The 14,401-nt window shown below is 45.0% G+C and overlaps 1 protein-coding gene across 1 annotated transcript in view; it reads left to right on the top strand.

Annotated features, from left to right (window-relative positions):
• The window catches only part of LOC145411189 (latrophilin Cirl-like), a 217,982-nt gene that overhangs the window by 109,486 nt on the left and 94,095 nt on the right, over positions 1–14,401 (top strand). The window lies entirely within an intron of this gene.

Here is a 14,401-nt window from a genome sequence, read left to right as displayed (position 1 = left end):
AAGGTTCGTTTGGCATTGTTCTTGTTCATGGTACCGGTATGTGTTGTTCAGATCATATTTATGACCTACCATTATTGCAGTTTTCTTTCCTCCTCAGTTTCTTTACCTCACCTGGACATTCGTTGTACGCATACCATTGCACCTGTCATTTGTACTGTGATATTGAAATTTTCATTTTTCGTACACTTCTACTTTCCTTTATACTGTACATTTAGCTTGTGCTGTTAAATTACACTTGCCGCTTGTACCCCCAGCTCGTTTGAATACCGTTCATTTGCTTATCAAGGTCTAAGTTAGGTTTTGGCAGAGCTATTAGATGTTATAAGGGAATGACTTACTGCATCTGTACCTCCCAGTTGCCTCTTGCTTTCTTAACACTTACAGTACAGTGACGCCGTTTCTATTTAGTTATTGCTATCTCCAGTCAGTTTCAATGTGCTTTGAGAGAGTTTTTTAACTGGAAAGGCTAGATATTACATTATTTAACACCGCCACTACAAAAAGCACATTCTAAAACTGAATGAAATCATCTCAACCTATCAAAAACGTGATAAAAATGGCGTCATTACAGTGAAAGGGTTATACATATTGAGCCCTTATCGTACGCCACCCACGCGAACCCCTTTGCAAGCTGGCGTTATTTCCCATGGGCCCCTTGTTGATCTGTAGCCCTCATCTCTGTGTCGTATGCCATGTTTCTTACCTGTACAGAATTTCTCGAGTTTCCCCTGTTCCATTTTATCTTTATCCTGTTTTCTTTAATTCCTCCCTTTTCTCTTTCTCTGTTTTTGACTCCATTTTAGCTCCCCTCACCTTTTCATCTTTTCCTCCATGCTTTTCTTACCAGTTCAGAAATTCTCTTATAGCTTCCCCTTCTCTATTTTATCTCTTTCCTATTACCTTTCACTTCCTCCCATTTCTCTTTTGCAGTTTTGGGGTCTGTTTCTATCTGCCCTCATTCCCCATCTTGCGTGCCATATTTTCACGTCTGTACAAAATTTCTATAGAGTTTCCTTTGCGTCATTTTCTTTCCTTTTGCCTCCTCTCGTCATCGTGTCAGTTCCTCCAGTTTGCACTTGTTTTTCCTCAGCCAGGTGTCTTATTTTGCTTCAGTTTTATTTGCTCCATTTTCCCCAGTTTTTTCTTTCATGTTTTCTCTTATCCAGTTCCTCTCCAATGTCCCCTTTCTCATTTTTTTTCTTTGTTTTTCATGCACCATTTCCTCCAGTCTGACTTTCGTTTTGGCTTCATTCCTTCGTCTGTGCTCTGTCTTGCCACTTGTACAGGATTTCTCTCGTATTTCCCCAGCTCCACTTTTCTTTCTTCTTTCCCTCACTTTTATTCATTCAAGTTCTTCCTGTTTCTGTTCTTGGTTGTATTTCCATCTGTCCTCATTTGTTTCATATGCAGAATTTTCCCATAAGTTCGACAACTCCATTTTCTGTCTCATCTTTCTTCCAGTTTTCTTTGCTCTGTTTTCTCCAGTTTCTCTCTGTTCTTGCTTCATTTCCATCTGCCCTCCCTCCTGTCACACGTGCCCAATTTTGTTAACTGTAAAGAAATTCTCGTGAGTTTCCCCTGCTACATTTTCTCTTCTCTTTCTCGTGTTTGGTCTATTTCCTTCTCTCTTTATCTCCTCATCTGCCATTATCTGCTGCATTTTCTCTTCTCTCTTTTGCGTGTGTGATATGTTTCCTTCTCTTGTTGTCCTTCCGTTTTTTTTTTTTTTTTTTTTACTGGTCTCATCTTTCGTGTATGCTTCACTTCGTCCTCTTTCTTGCTCCCCCTCGCACACATCTCAGGACCGATTTCAGGGTGACACAGGTTATGGCTCAAATAATGGAGGATCGTGGTCGAGAGGCAGCATGAGTCGGTCTTTGGTCAGAACTTTTTGCCCCCTAGGCAGCTCATCCTCACATATTCAGTCTCGCCCGTTTTTTTTTTTTTTTTTTTTTTTTTTAGTTGCTTATTTGATTGGGGGAAAAATGATGCTTGAGTCGTATGCGTGGAATTGTTGCTGTTGCCCTACCCACTGAGCGCGGGGACGTCTTTCTCAATATATATTTTGACATCTTAGACGATTTTCTTCAGCTTAAGATAGATTTTAGAGCTGGAGGGTTAGATATAGCATTAATAAATCCCTTCAGTTCTAGAGCCCTTTCCTGACTTGAATAAAATCGTCTGATACCTACAAGAATTAACTAAAAAAAAAGAACGTCGCTTAGATTGAAGGGGTTAGTATGAGGCTCAGGATGTGTACGGATCAACGCTTTTCCAGACGATTGGGTTTTTGTATAGTCTTGCCACCTCCAGACGATTTCGTTGTAGATACTCAAGATTTCGTTGGGACTACTGCCAGACAATTCAGGTGAGGTCTGTCCTTAGCAAGTAAAAGTGAAATTCCCAACGCGTGCCCTGTTAACCTACTGGACTCATTCCCTCATATCAAGTATTCTGTTTCATACTTATCTCCCATTTTTCACTCCTCATCCCCATTTCCTCATCCCCCACTTTACTTATCCTCCTCTCCTATTCCTTCTTTGGTGGAGAGGGACGCCTTCACGTGGTGGTACTCTTATAGCTGGGCAGTGGGTATCAAGTATTTTGTTTCATCCCCGTTTCCCATTTTTCGTTCCCTCTTATTCCCATATCTTCATGCCTCATTTACTTTTCTTATCTAACCTTTCTTACATTGCTGGAGAGGGACGCCTTCACGTGGTGGTTCTTATGGGTTATACAAACGCCCCTCTCCTCTTTCTCTATCACCCAAAAGGAGGATGGTGAACTGCAGGAGGGGAACATTTTCAGCCTGCAGTCTACCGGGTTCATGTACAGGTGCGCCTCCTTAGCCACCCTAACCATTCGTCTTACATCTTCCAGTTTCCTTCCTTTCTAACTTCTCATCTTGATTTGTCCCCATGTCCCTCCTCAAATTATCAAACTTCATTAATAATTTCTTCATCACATTGTTTATCACACTTCTCATCCTCTTTTATTCTTTATTTTTCACAGTTAATAACTCTCCTGCATTTCACATTTTCTACCATGTTCCATTTCTCATCCTCTCTTTCACACTTCCTCTTACTGCCCTTCAAGACTTTTAAAACACGGCTTGTATATAAGTAGCAGAACAGCCTGTCACATAGAGGCGTGTGCAAGCGGGCTCTACGTTACATACATACATACAAGCTAGAACGTACATACATGCATACATACATACAGTAAATACATACAAGTTGAAACATACATACATACATACCCATTCCCTCATCTCACGAATTCCATTTTTCTCCTCCCTCCCACTTCATTTCCTCTCACCTCCATCTATAGACCCCTTTCATCCATTAATTCTCTCGCTTCACCTCCTTCCCTTCACCCTTCATCTAATTGCTACCTGACAGTTCCATTCCTCCCCTCACTTATTCCACCCCCCTTACCCCCCTGTCCCCTCAGCAACTCCTCTTTCACCTCTCTCCTCCCCTCCTCTCCTCCATCCCTTCCTTTCACTCCTTCGCTAACTTCCATCCTTCCTCCACCATCCCCCCTCAACCAGTCACTCCCTTCATCTCCTGCCATATCCTTCCTGCATAGTCACTCCTCTTTCTTAGTACTTTTCATCCCCTCTTTACCATCCTTCCTCTATTTTTTTCTGTCCCTTCACTCCCTCCTGTCCCTTCCTACCCCCTCCTGTTCCTTCCTACCCCCTCCTGTTCCTTCCTACCCCCTCCTGTTCCTTCTTCTGCCCACCAGTTCCTTCTTCTGCCCACCAGTTCCTTCTTCTGCCCACCAGTTCCTTCTTCTGCCCACCAGTTCCTTCTTCTGCCCACCAGTTCCTTCTTCTGCCCACCAGTTCCTTCTTCTGCCCACCAGTTCCTTCTTCTGCCCACCAGTTCCTTCTTCTGCCCACCAGTTCCTTCTTCTGCCCACCAGGTCCTTCTTCTGCCCACCAGGTCCTTCTTCTGCCCACCAGGTCCTTCTTCTGCCCACCAGTTCCTTCTTCTGCCCACCAGTTCCTTCTTCTGCCCACCAGTTCCTTCTTCTGCCCACCAGTTCCTTCTTCTGCCCACCAGTTCCATCTTCTCCTCACCAGTTCCTTCTTCTCCTCACCAGTTCCTTCTTCTCCCCACCAGTTCCTTCTTCTCCCCACCTGTTAATTCTTCTCCCCACCAATTCCTTCTTCTCCCCACCAGTCCCTTCTCCCCACCAGTCCCTTCTCCCCACCAGTCCCTTCATTCCCCCACCAGTTCCTTCTTTCCCTCTCCAATCCCTTCTTTCCCCCGCCAATCCCTTCTTTCCCCCTGCAGTCCCTTCTTCTCCCCACCAGTCCCTTCTTTCCCCCACCAGTTCCTTCTTTCCCCCACCAGTCCTTTCACCATCTCGATCATTTCTTCCTTTCATGCCATTTCGCCTCCACCTTCCATCATTCTTCTCCAGCTCCCCAAACCCATTTTACCCCTCGAAGTGTTTGTCTTCCCTACCTCACCACGCCTACTGTAATTTCCATCTCTCCCTTGCCATCATCGTTCCATCCTTACCAACCTTCATCCTCTCACGAATTCCTTGTTTGGTCTCTTTTCGTCTCCACCTTACACGACTCCATCACTTCTCACATCCTCTACACACCAGCTCCACCTCTCTCAGTTCTTTTCACCCCTTTCCCAATACACCTTCATTCTCTCCATCCCTCCTCCCCACTAAACCTCCTCCCCACCCCGACCATCTCCCCTGCCAACCCCCGCTTGTTTCTTTGTCTTCCCTCGTCCCTACCTTGCAACAATAATTCTCAAATCATCTTCACCCCTATTTTTCTTTCCATCGCTCCTCTCTCCACCCATCTCTTCCCGACCCTACTCCCCCTCCCCCCTCCCCCTCTCCCCCTCCCCCTCTCCCCCTCCCCCTCTCCCCCTCCCCCTCCCCCTCACCCCCTCCCCCTCTCCCCCTCCTCTCCCCCTCCCCTCCCCCTCTCCTCCCCCTCCCCCTTTCCCCCTCCCCCTCCCCTCTCTTCCCCTCTCCCCCTCTCTTCCCCTCTCCCCCTCTCCCCCTCCTCCTCCCCCTCCCCCTCTCCTCCCCCCTCCCCTGTGCCCCCAGGTCCCCACAGACACCGGATATTATAAATCGTAGCTTCGTATTTCACAGTCCACCATATTTGCATCCCAGCCAAGAAAAATGCTAAATGGAAAATCATATTGAGGAGGGGTGTGTTGAGTTATGATGATGGGGGGAGAGAGAGAGGGAAGTGACGGGAGAGAGGGAGGGATGGTTAGAGGGAGGGGGGAGAGAGAGAGAGGGAAGAGGTGAGAGAGGGGGAGGGTAGGAGTGCTGATTGACAGAAAAGAGGGAAAGGAGGAGGGTGGTTAAGAGAGGGGAGGAGTTAGTTCAGAGGGAAAGGAAAATATGAGAGAGAGAGAGAGAGAGAGAGAGAGAGAGAGAGAGAGAGAGAGAGAACGCTGAAGGGAACCAGTGCTCTTGTAACTGGGAAAAAGTCTGAGAAAAAAAACGATAACTGAGGAAAGAGGAAATGGAGGAGGAGGGGAGCGAGGAATGAAAAGAGAGAGGAAAGGGGAGAGAGAGAGAGAGAGAGGAGCGAGAGGACAGAGAGAAATTGAGATACAGACACGGATAGGCGAATAAGGTACAGAAGAACAAGAGAACAAAGCAGAGTAAACAAAGAAAGGATATAGGAGAGAGAGAGAGAGAGAGAGACTAAGGTAATGATGTATTCTTATCCTCATATTGACATCCACGTTTGAGTTCACTGTTATCACCTTCACGTACACCCACCACAGTACATCACCATATTTACCCTCACCATCACTCATTCACCACACCATCGTAGCTCTAATCACTCCACCACAGCCACACCACCACACCACTCACTACCACACTAGGGTCACTTTAACCCGTTTACCGTTGCTACACCACACCACAACCATCATCCCACCACCACAACTATTGCTCTATCTTGCCATTAACCACCACACCACACCACACCACACCACAACCATCATCCCACCACCACAACCATTGCCCTATCTTGCCATTAACCACCACACCACACCACACCACACCACATGCTGGAGGGAGAGGAAGGCCAGGTTGTGTTTTTACCGTGTGGGATAATTGGTGTGGTATTATGGCGAAATGAGGCTCACTGGGAGGAGATAAAAATGTGACCCCCGATAGCAGTCATAACCACGTGCACAGTCAGGCGCACATGGGAACATACATACATACACACGCTTACATGAATACATACGTACACGCACACACACATACACGAACACATACACAAAAACACTTACAAACACCCATATATACTTACAAACACGCACATACATATTTACATACTCGTATATATGTGTGTGTGTGTGCAATATTTGATAGACCAGCCGGAAGGAGGAAAGGCTAAAAGTTGAAAATAAAAGTTGGGATGGAGGGGAGGTAATGGTGGTGAGGGGGGTTGAGAGACTAACCGGGTGTGTAAGAGGAAGCTGCAGGTGATTATAGTGTGGGTGGTGGTGGTGTAATTGGTTGTGTAGGGAAAAAAGGAAAATTGGCCAGATGCTTAAGTAATTATATAATATCATGAGGTGAGTAAGAGCCAGACACAGGAAAAAGGAGGAGAAGGGAAAGCAAAATAAAAAGGGGAGAACTGTCGTAAGCGTGCCCGGAAAAAATAAGACACTTATTATTCAATGCGTCGAAATTCTCTGTCCTACCAATAAGCGGTGTGCGTGAATGTGTGTGTGTGTGTGTGTGTGTGTGTGTGTGTGTGTGAGAGAGAGAGAGAGAGAGAGAGAGAGAGAGACCCCTATTGCTTTACTGACATAGATACACACACAAATTTGATATCTTAAGGTGGTTGTGTGTGTCTTGGGAGGAGGGGTCGTTTCTGATTAGGGACAATTATCCCTTGAAGGTCCTTGAAATCGCCCCTCAGAGAAGTCGGTGTCTGGCAATAGATAGACAGGCAGACAAAAGCAGAGATACGCTCTTAATTTGATAGATTAAAGATAATGAAAATGGAGATGGAAGAAGAGGAGGAGAAGGATGATGATGATGATGATGGTGATGGTGATGATGAGGACGGTGACGGTGACGGTGGTGGTGATGATGATGATGATGATGATGATGATGATGAGGAGGAGGAGGATAATCAAAGAATGAAAAATAATGCAATGGCGCTGAAAGAAAGAAAAGGCAGATGAGGAGGTCAAGTAAAAAATGAGAAATAATAAAGACGAAGAGGAGGAAGAAAAGGGAAGAGATGGAGGAGAAAGCGGAGCAAGAAGAAAAAAGAAGAGGTGAAGGAAAAAGAAGAGGGAGGAAGAAAAAAGAGGAGGTGGAGGAGGAAGAAAAACGGAGAGGTGGAGGAAAAAGAGGAGGGAAAAAATAGAAGTGGAGGAGGAAGAAAAAGGAAGAGGGGCAGGGAGAAAAAAGAACAGGTGGAGAAACAGGGTGAAGAAAAAAGAAGAGGTAGAGGAGAAAGAGGAGGAAGAAGAGGCAGAGGAGGAAGAGGAGGAGGAAGAAAAAAGAGGAGGAGGAGGAGGAAGAAGAGGCGCCAGAGATGAGCAGCGGTATAAGACAGGTCAGAGAGCGAGATAAGATAAGCTCGGCCATTTCTTAAGTCGGGTAACCCATTTCTTACCCGTAACTCCGACACCGATCAGGCTGCTTCCGATTTTATCTCGCCGAAGTTCACGCACACGCAGACCCACATGCAGACCCACATGCACACAGGGATGGACGGCACACACAGGTGCATTACACACACACACACACACACACACACACACACACACACACACACACACACACACACACACACACACACACAGACGGTGACTCATGTACGCGGTTTACAAACACCTGTGCACCCACACAAATGGACATATGCACAGCTTACAGATAAATATGCATCCACATGCACACGCACATCGACGAGTACGTACACGCATACATATACACATGGCTGAGTATGTCTAGCATGGTTTGGCGAAGGATGGATTCGTGATCTGCCCGAGAAAGAGAGAGAGAGAGACTGGTGCACGAGTTTTTCCAGTATTCTTGGTCGCATTAGTTTTTTCTTCCTGATTGAATAATTACTTTTCTAGTTTGATATAATATTATTCTTCTCCCAAAGAAGCTTTTAAATCAAGATCAGTCGTATCACACTGATTATATAATTTGTCTACGTTATTATGATTTTATGATGATTGTCTATCGTTGTCTATCTATCTATCTACGACGACGATGATTGTGATAATGGTGATATTTTTAGGGGAGAACGGTAGTGAACGTTATTTTCGTTAATCTTTAGAATTATTGTTTTCTCTTAATTTGAAATCATAGTTTGTCAATTGTTTTTCGTACAACAAAAAGTAAGCACAGGTGTCAGCGTGAGAGAAGAGACGCGACTCCAGTCAGGTACCCCTAATTTATTGTTATTATTATTATTATTATTATTATTATTATTATTATTATTATTTTAGGGGAAATGGTAATGCTACGGTCTGTTTCCCCCTTTTATATACGGTAAATAGATAAGTAGATAGGTAGATGAGTAGATCCAAGCTGTGGCGGACATCTAAACGGGTGTTGTACTTGCGTCCTTCCATGTACTAGCCTATGTTTTGCACTCTCTCTCTTCCTACCCATAACCTATACAAACACAGATATAGCTATTGCATCAGACCCACTTCCACATACATTGCTCTTACAAAACACCTCCATGAAATTTTCCCTTCCCTCCCCTCTCCTTATCCTCTCCTTTAATTTTCCCCTTCCCATTCGTTCCCCTCCCTCTCCCTCCTCACTTTCTCCATCACCCATTCTCCCTTACCCCCTTTTCGCTCCCCCCTGTCCTCTTTGCCTCCCTACTTCCCACATTTTCCCTCTCGTTCTACGTCTCCATCTCCATCTCAGCCCTAATGCCCATCCTCTTTCTCTCTCTCTCTCTCTCTCTCTCTCTCCTCCCAGTCCACGTCTCCATCCACCCCCTGCTCCACCTACTCCTTCTACTTCTTCCCCAACACACACCCTTCCTCCTCCACCCCTCCCCTCGCTGCATCCGACACCCATTAATAAAGATGGCCGTCGCATAGCACACAAAAACCCTCCGTGCAGCTTAATTCCAGAGGGGTAATTGCCGGACCCCGAGGCTAAGGCAAAGAGGGAAGGGGGATGGAAAGGGTGCTACGTCGCGGTCCGCACAAAATTTCGATTAAAACTGGGGTAATTGAAAACTGGCTGACCCCCGAGCGCTTGAATTTTTGGCTTTGACACTCAGTGGAGGGATGCACAGGTGATGGATAGTGGATAGTACCTCTCGTTCCCCCAGAGGTTTGCCAGTAAAGTTAAATCAGTTGGTGGTTTAGTCTGTTTTATCTCGTGTGACGAAGATCCCTAACCTCTTTCAGCTCCGTTAATGGCCATGTGTAGTCAGATTGGAAGGTAAATTTGACTAGTAACCAAGGAGATTCGTATCTACCCCATAACTAAGACCTAAGAAACCATGACTAAGTGTTCAGATTGTATAGTTGGTCCAGGTCTCTCAGATAAACTCAAAATAACTACAGGAAGTCAGTCCGTTTTTATATATTTTTCAGATTTTTTATTTTTTATTATTATTATTTTTTTGTCGAACCCACCACCGAATGCTATGTTAGGCAACGTATAGATACACGGACATGAGTAGCCTACATGGAGAAACATACGGACATAGGTAGATATATGGATAGATTGATTGCTACATAGGCAGGTAGGTAGACAGACTGATGGAGGGTTACGTGGCAGGCAGGTAGATAGACAGATGGATAGATTGATGTAGGTGCAGATATATAGATGGGAAGATAGATTGATAGAATACAGACAGCAAGATAGTTCTACACAGAGTCTGCAGGTGAGTCAATTATGTGCGAGACGTGTGAATGAAAAATGTATTGTGATGGAGATAGTGATGATGATAGATAGATAGGCAGATAGATATTCAGCTAGCGAACGTACTATGCGGGTGAGGTGAGGGGGGGAGAGGTGCTTGGGGGGGGGGGTCCTGCACTCTCTCAGTCTGTCTGTCGCAGAAGTTAAGAAGGTTGATGAGAGAAAAATACGGGCAGATGTCAGAGCCAGTCTTGAGTGCGTGTGTGTGTGTTTTTTTTTTTTTTTCATTTGTGACCGCTTTCTCTCTCTCTCTCTCTCTCTCTCTCTCTCTCTCTCTCTCTCTCTCTCTCTCATCTTTATTTTCTGCGTTCATTTTCTCAAAGTTTTATCTTCTCTTCGTCGTCTCACATCCCATCGTCTTTTAAGATTTTTTTTTTATTATTTTGTTCCTTCGTATTCTTTTCCCATCTTTTTTTTTTTAATCTTCGTTTCTTCTTTCGTCATTTCCCACGTCATGTCCTTTCATCTTTTTTTTTTTTTTTTTTTTTTTTTTTCATTATCAAGTACTTTTCTATCCGTCTTCTCATTGATTCTTTTACGTTCGTGTTCTTCCATCATCGTCTTCCTTTTACCTCACTTTTTTCCGTCACCTCTTTTAGTGACTCAATTTAGTATTTCTTTCCACATCTTTTCCCTTCTTCCTCTAGCCATCATCATCGTCGTCGTCATCGTCTTCTTTCATGTACAGTCCAAAAGGAGAATATAAGTGCATTCCATAGTCCATCAGAGGTCTTGCGATTATCATTTTTACCAGGAAGTCAACCCCTAAGCTGAACAAAATCATCTGCCAGTGTCAGAAATACACACACACACACACACACACACACACACACACACACACACACACAAAATCCGTCGTAGCAGAGAGGGTGGTAACAGACGTACCCCACAAGATTAAACACAAACAGCCACCATCAGAGTCCAATATTTCCCACCACACCCAGACGCAGCTGTCAGGCAGGGCGGGGGAGGGAGAGAGGGAAGGAGAGGGGAAAGAGGAAGAGAGGTAGGGGATGGAGGAGGAAAAGGGGAAGGGGAGGGGGGAGTGGAAATGGAGGGAATGGAAAGGAAGGGGGAAACGTTTGGTAAGGTGGGGGGAATGGTGGGGGGAGGGGAAAGGAAAATGAAACAGAAAGGAGGACAGGTTAGGTAGGAGATGGGGGAGGAAAAGGGGAATGGGAAGGAAAGGAAGGGGAGAATTAGGTAAGAGGAGGGGTGGTGGATGGAGGATCAGGTAGGAAGAGGGGAAGAGGGAAGGATCAGGGAGGAGAATGAAAGAGGGAGGAGGTCGGGTTGAGGCAGAGACGGGCAGGTAGGTATAGAGTCATATATGGCGCCTGATGAGATTGAGGAGTGCAGGTGAGGTGCGCAGGGGGAATGTGATGATTTGAGAGCAGAGTGAGATGTGGTGGTGGTGTGAGAGTAAGAGGGCAGGTTGGCTACACGTCCCTCTAGGCAAGTGCCATGGTGGGGGGAGAGAGAGAGAGAGAGAGAGAGAGAGAGAGAGAGAGAGAGAGGTACTTTTATACTCCCATAAATGCAGTTATAAAATTCCTGTGGCAGTACTATTGTTCGTTCACTTTTTGCTGGCAAGATAGGCCACGCCCGCTTATCTCATTTACCAGTCACATTCTATGCATACTACAGCAGAAAGTTCTTGGGTATATTTTGTACAGTTTTGGTTCCAGGAGCTGACAGATTTCTCTCTTTTCCAGTGCTATTATTTGGTATCATCATCATTTATTCCCACTGTAACAATACATAATCTGAAAAAGGATCGGAAATGTTTGTTTAGAGTCGGAGTGAAAACTATTACATAAATTATTATCGCATAGGTTTTGGGTTGCCAGGTAGTGACATCATTTCAAGTCAAAAAAATTTCCCAGCTCAGCAGCCTAATATTAATGACGCCCACTAATGATATATGGCATCTTAAATTACCTTCTTAATTACCCTAGATTAAACTTAGCAGCTGGAGGAATTAATCTACGGAAGGAAACTAAAAATGTTAATTGGTTTCTCCCCTCCTGCTGGGTAGTATTCAGATATAATTTTAACCCATTCACCCCGCGGACGCTTTTTTTTTTTTTTTTTATAAATGACCAACAGGCATATCTATACAGCTTAGAAGAGTGGCCACGAAGGGAAATGGGTAAGTAATTGAACCCGTGGATACATTTTATTTTTAATTCTTTTTATCCTGACGATTTTATTTTACCTGGGACAGATTTTTCGAATTGGAGAGGTTAGATATATACAGTAATAAAGCCCTTCAGAATTATAGGCCATTTCTAAGTTAATTGAAATCGTCTGTAGTTGGTTTGTTTTCCTCTGATGGACCTGGCCCACTCACAGCTGGAATAGTAAGTCATAGCATCATAAAATTCATTGAACCTTTCTCTATGAGGTAGGAATGAGTCTCCTTGGTTACTAGTTGAATCATTTACTAAAAAAGTTGTCACCCGGATTCAAGGGGTTAAGCTCGAGAAATCTAATAAATCTAGGTCGTGAGTTGTCGACTCGAATTTAGAAATGGTGGTGGTTATAATGATGTGATTAGGTGCGTAGTTAATTGGTTGTAGGGCTGGAGTGGTGGGTGAGTGGTTAGGAGGGTGAGGGGAGTGAGAAAGGGGATGAAGAGGGAGTGAGGGTGAGGGGAGGGGGAGAGGGCAAGAAGAGGGAGTGAGGGTGAGGGGAGGGAGAGAGGGGAAGAGGGAGTGAGGGTGAGGGGAGGGGGAGAGGGGAATAAGAGGGAGTGAGGGTGAGGGGAAGAAGAGGGAGTGAGGGTGAGGGGAGGGAGAGAGGGGAAGAAGAGGGAGTGAGGGTGAGGGGAGGGAGAGAGGGGAAGAGGGAGTGAGGGTGAGGGGAGGGGGAGAGAGGAACAAGAGGAAGTGAGGATGAATGGTTGTAAAGGAGGGAGGGAAAAGGGGATGGAGAGAGAGAGAGACAGAGACAGACAGACACACAGACAAAGGTGGGGGAGGTGAAATGTAGACGGATGGAGAAGAAATGCAAGTTTAAGAACATTGGAATTATATAGAATGTGATAAAGAAGAGTGAAGGGTTAAAATAGAGATTATATTTTACAAGCCATGGTATATTTCAGTGTTGTTGGTTTTTCCCTAATTAATCCATGTACCCCTTTATTTATGAGCTGCTTATTTAATTTGTTGTTTTACACTTGTTATACGAGTACGAGTATATGCAGTATATTGAATTACTTATTTTATGCAGTGTCCCCTATGCCTTCTTTCGTGTTTATATATTCCATTTATGTTTTTTATAGTACTTAATTTTTAGTATTTTCTCCCACATTCTTACTTTTCCCTCCTCCACATTTCTTCACCTAATCTTTGTTTTTTCCTCTTCTTCCCCCTCAGTACCGCTAACTCATACCCCTCCCTATACCTCTCCCAGTACCCCTCCCTACACCCCTCCCAATACCCCTCCCATACCCCTCCCAATACCCCTCCTATACCTTTCCCTTTAGGCTACCCCTTCCAATACCTCTCATTCCACTCGTACACCTGTTATCTTTATTAGCGGAAAGCTGGTGAACTTAGACCGTGGAGTTTGAGTGCGTTGTCCTTTCCTTTCGCATTTCTTTTCTCTTTTTTCTCCTATTATTTATTCTTCGACTGTGCCTCTCTTCTTCACCCTTTCCTTTTTTCTTCCTCTTCTTTGCTTCCTTCCTATCCCTTTTCTCGTCAGTTTTTTCCTTCCTCTTCCTACTTTCTTCCTCTGTTATTCCCTCCTTCCTTCCATTCTCCTCTTTTTCCCAATACTGTGTCCTCTTTTACCTTCCCTCCTTCCTCCAGTTCCTCCCAATACCTTTCACACGACAAATACACTTATCTTAATTAGCTGAAGCCAGGAAAACATCTTCCTCTTTTCGTTCTCGTCTCCCTTCTCTTCCTTCTCCATTCTTCCCTCCATCGTCCTCCATTCGTTCCCTCTCCCCCCTCTATTCTTCCCCTCTTCCTCCTCCATTCGTCTCTTCATCCTTCTCCATTCTTCCCTTCATGCTTTACTATCCTTATCTTTCAGCATGTTGAGTTAGAGCTGGTAGTCATAGTCCACTCTGTAACAGCCTCGAAAGGACCATAAGGTCTGTTGCTGTTTGCTTTCCTTTGTACTCCTTTGTACATCCCATCTTCCTCCTCCATTCTTCCCTTCATCCACCTCCATTCTTCCCCTCTTCCACTTCCATTCTTCCCCTCATCCACCTCCATTCTTCCCCTCATTCTCCTTCATTCATCCCCTCATCCACCTGCATTCTTCCTCTCTTCCTCCTCCATTCTTCCCCTCATCCACCTCCATTCTTCCCCTCATCCTCCTCCATTCTTCCCCTCATCTACCTCCATTCTTCCCGTCTTCCTCCTTCCATTCTTCTCCTCTTCTTCCTACAGTCTTCCACTCTTATTCTTCCATTCGTTCCCTCATCCTCCCCAATTCCTCTAGT

Source organism: Coenobita brevimanus, chromosome 88 (genome assembly GCF_032717465.1).
Source record: "Coenobita brevimanus isolate Jiangsu-jjx chromosome 88, ASM3271746v2, whole genome shotgun sequence".
NCBI lineage: Eukaryota > Metazoa > Arthropoda > Malacostraca > Decapoda > Coenobitidae > Coenobita > Coenobita brevimanus.
Note: the sequence above shows the minus strand (reverse complement) of the source record. Positions and strands in the feature narration are given on the sequence as shown.